Genomic DNA, 4,666 nt, shown 5'->3' with positions numbered 1-4,666 from the left:
CGCCCAAGGGGCGGCTGAACTAGTCGAATCGATTTGGACCAGTCCGACTGGTTCGATCAGTTGCCAACGGAGGAGGTAGGTTCAGCCCTCCTCTGATCGATTCTTGGCAACCGACGACCACCTCTTAGCATCATGTCGTGTGTACTTCTCTCCCATGCCCTCAAATCTTTCAGATTTTGCAAAAATGGCCCTCAAGTTTTGTGAAATTACGAAAATGCCCATAATTAGGCTTAATCACAAATTTAATTTGAATTGCCAATTTCGGCTCATCACCATCGTTCGAGTGAGGCATGTTCAATTTTTAAGCTTGCTTAGCCCCTAAGTGAATTAGTTAGGCTTTGAGATCAAATCTTAGCCATTAGATTGGACCGACGGCTAGGATTCAATCTTGGGGGATATCACATATACAATTTTCCTTCCAAAATTTCGAGAGAGGCCTCATTTGATGAAATTCCAAATTTGAAAATCCAATAAGTTCTCTAATAAAAACTCTCTCTCTCCTGCTTCACGCCCATTCTCTCTCTTAAATCGGCCTATTGCCAGTTCGCCATTTGCCACCTGCCGGCCTTACGTCGGTAGTTTCATGGTCTCCACCCAGCCTCTCGGCGACGTTCTCATCTCGCCCAAGCTCCTGGTGGTTAGCCCAACCTCTGGCGAGTCCCCAATCTAGCCATTTGGCGTTCTCTTTCCTGCGAGTCAAGCAAACCAGCGATCGACCCGATAAGGTAGTTCGCTAGTTCCTCTAACCTTGATTGACGATCTGCCGACCTCTCGAGCCCTTCTGATCATCCCAACGACGTCCATTAGTGAATCCCCGACCTTGTGGTTGTCGGGACTTAGCCGAATATCCACCGGACGAGCTCCAATGGTTGATTCTTTACCAACGATCCTCAACCTAGCGGATCGCCCATCAGTTGCTGATTGGCAGTGATCCGACGTCGTTCGACCCTCCTCTGGCGGTCCTCAGGTCCTACGAAGCTCCCTTTACATCCTCAAGTTACTATGAAGGCTTGATTGTTGTCCGATTGAGCTCAAATCGCTGAAATCGTATCAAAGGTAACTTCTCAATTCGGAGCTTCATGAAGCAGGGTTGTTCTAGACAACCAAGGCTAGAGCTCACCCTAGGGTTTGAGTTCTACAATTTCAACATGTTTAGGTATGCGTGATTGATTGGATGAGTTGATTCTGCAATTTTCGGATGTTTAGATGACTAATTTGAGAAACCACTCAATATCAGCTTGCAAACATGCTTTTCTGTGTTCGATGCCTTCATGAAAGTCGGAAGCAATTCAAATATCTTTCTCACAAGCCATAGAACACCCTAAACAGGGCTCCTTTGATATAGTTTTCATATACTCAAAGTTGAGTCCAAAATCTACCAAATGTTATGTTGTTTTGTTGATTCGCGGTCTGCATTGTTTGTTGATTTTTTGCTGGTTTTTGTGCTCTGATTTTATGGTTAAAATTATTTCATGAAAGTTGGTCGAAATTGCTCTGGTCACGACATATATTTTTCCAGATTTTTTGGAGTAGATTTAGTCAAGGAAATCTCTAATAAATTGTCCTTAGATTGTTTTGTCCTGTTTGAACCCGATGTGTATTTGTCTATAAATGAACTAGTAAACATACTCCGTTGAATTTACATCCTCCAGGAAAGTCATAGTGCAGATATAGATCATGTCAAACGGTTGTCGTTAACTAGGTCATTTGCTTGCATGAAATTATGCTTGGTTGCTGCAATCTGTGATGTTGGAAGTTTTGTTCTGTTTTCCTATTTTCATATAGATTTTTATGAGCCAAATTGGACTTCGATGCTGGAAATGATTTGGACATTTCAATCTATATGCATGAATTTTTGTAGGTTTTTATCATGTAATTAGATCAAGGAAGATCATCCAATTCTTGCTGCAATAATGAATGATCTGTCTTTATGAAGATGTCTTCCATTGGGTCCTTAAGAGCATAATTTTTACATGATGCCTTTTAGAGATACTTAAAAAACGTCATGAGCTTTGAAACGGTGTATGGCACGTGTCGTATGAAGGTCATTTGCTATATGAAAACCACTTGCAAAGTTGATATATCAATTCTGAAAATTTTGTATTTTGCCATATATGGAGTTTGGTGATAGTCTACCTATTGATGTTCATGAACCCGTGTGATCTTTTGTGCATCGATATAGGGTTAAATGTTTCAATCAAATTTGTTTATTGCATTTAGCCCTATGTCGTGTTTAAATATCACAATTTTCATGCATCATTTAGATGGTTTAGCAAGCCTATTCTCAGGCATCATGTTCTACCATTTTTATTAATAATTTACACATTTTTGCGATTGTCATTGTTTATGCATGAAATTGACCTTAATTGAACTCGATGTCTCTTAAAAAGCCTTATGGCACATCTTGAGCTTTCCAATGACACCAATTTTGTCTCAATTGCATGCCCTTTGACCCATTTTCCATTTTTGTGAAGTTCGCTCTAGAATATATCAAGTCCAAAATTCAGAATGCTTGTCCTGCCCTTACTGAACCAGACCATTTGTCATTTTTGTGTGAATTGTTCCTTAAGGTTTTTGAAGTCAGGTCCTTCATTGAATTTGTTTGCTATTTATAAGACTATGTTGTGGTAAATTTTTGGGAATTTTTAAACATTGTTTGCTAGGACAAAATGCTATTAACATGCATGAACATCTTGCTGCACGGGACTATTCATAATGTGTTGTTTTGTGTTCTTATATTTTTAGAAATTCATGTGTAGCTTATCTTAGGAAACTTCCTTAATGGAAGTTATTCCTTATTGAGTGCTTGATGTACTGTGATTTTTTTTAGGACCAATTTTTCATGGACCATACTTCAATTGCTTGAATATTGTATGCCCTATTTCAACATGCTCTGTTTTTTCTTTTATGATTTGTCTTTGTTGTGGCATTTTTTAGGAAATTACATATGCTGAATTGGTTACCGGTTCTTCATGAGTTTTAATCTTCATGGTCCGAACTCCATACACAAAAAATATCAAAAAATGAAAAGCATTCTGACATGCTTTTCAAAACCCTCAAATGTCACAAGATAATATTAAATTTTATGTTTTGATTGATCTGAATCTATTTTTCATTGATGTGATGTCCACGTGGGAAACTTTCATTCTTAAAAATGCTTTAGCATGGTTTGAATAATGGTTTCACATGAATTTTGTTTAATTTTGAGTCATATTAAAATGCCTGGGAAGCTTGATCAATGTACCCATTGATACACTCGAGTTAGCCTTAGCAATTAAATGTGTCTCATAGGTATGATGAAATGATGTGTCCCTTTCATAGAAGCTTTCACATTGCATTCTTTATTCAAACTTCCAAATTATGTCTTAGAGTTGGTATTGATATTGTCTAGGTTTGGACCACATTTAGAACACTTGCGAAGCACCCAAGGTAACCTTAATGGCTAAATGTGTTCCATAGACATGATATAATTATGCCATGTCATTGACAGTTTTCTTTAAACCCATTGTTTGATTGTAAATCAAATGATTTTTGGACATCACTAGAATCTTTTAGCTTTTGATGTATTTGCTTTTATAGAGTGCATGTGATTGTGATTGGAGCATGATGACTAAATAAGTGATCGGGTGTCGGCTCATAAATTTGTTTGATTGATTGAGAACCAAGGCACAATGGCTTGCATGCATGTTTACTTTCAACTATGCATGCGATTTTTAGATGTATACATAGGTGCGATGCATGTACTCATGGGATGTTTTGAGATATCACTTAAAACCTGCTTTAGGAACTTTTAACATTGGTCGCCACGCATGAATACAAATGATGGCTAATGGCTACAAGTCATTTTAAATGAATCAGATAGGCGTCCTAAAGGGATCGTTGCATGAATACAAAGGCCAACCCTGAGGCCATTCTTGATTGTTGGAGTATTTCTCTTTGGATGTTTAATGTGAAATGACATGTTGGTTGATTGAATTACTTGTTTGATTACAATAAGTGACTTTAAAATCATTTTTAATTCACATCCTAGTTTAGTCATATGAAAGAATTGGAATAGACCCATGGAGGTGGCTGTCTTGAAGACCTAAAGACGATGAATGGTTGATATCTGATCCAACCCTATTTTTGTACTATTCATTTCCTTGATTTATGTTTCAAGTTGTTTTGGCATTGTATAAACACCCAATGAGTTGTGGGCTCTTCTTTGCTTTGTTTTCTTTACTTCTATCTTAGGATTGTGTGCCAAATTTGTGACATCTTGATTTTTGGGTTATGTTTTCGATTAAATAAGCTGAGCTTTTCATCGATACGCTGATAGTTCTTTTCTCTGAGTTGGTCACTTACGAGATAACTAGCCTATCAGGTGAAGCCGTTAAGGAATCTAAGCGCAATAGATTCGAGAATAAGATCAAGAATCGACTATTCAACCGTGCTAATCTGTAAGAGTCATTACGACACTATTAAAATTGACCAAAGACTAGAGATAGGTTAGTTCAACAGAGGTATATGATTAGTGTGTGGGTGATTCCACCTAATTGCAAAATCCTCGTCGAACGACACTAGACCAATTTTTCTGTCAATTCTGTACCATGTGTCCGTATTTGAAACCTTGAGATTTTCACGACAACCGAGAGTCACCAATGAGTCAAAGATGCACAATGTGGCT

The 4,666-nt window shown here is 37.8% G+C and overlaps 1 long non-coding RNA gene across 1 annotated transcript; it reads left to right on the top strand.

The window, feature by feature from the left end:
- Positions 1 to 452: 452 nt before the first annotated feature.
- LOC120292767 lies at positions 453 to 4,254 on the top strand. The gene is made up of 2 exons (XR_005550366.1): positions 453 to 1,056; positions 3,859 to 4,254. It is a non-coding gene; the product is annotated as an uncharacterized LOC120292767 (long non-coding RNA).
- The last annotated feature ends 412 nt before the right edge of the window (positions 4,255 to 4,666 follow it).

The sequence above is a fragment of the Eucalyptus grandis genome, chromosome 4, assembly GCF_016545825.1.
Source record: "Eucalyptus grandis isolate ANBG69807.140 chromosome 4, ASM1654582v1, whole genome shotgun sequence".
Lineage (NCBI taxonomy): Eukaryota > Viridiplantae > Streptophyta > Magnoliopsida > Myrtales > Myrtaceae > Eucalyptus > Eucalyptus grandis.
This window is presented reverse-complemented; position numbering and strand designations above follow the sequence as displayed.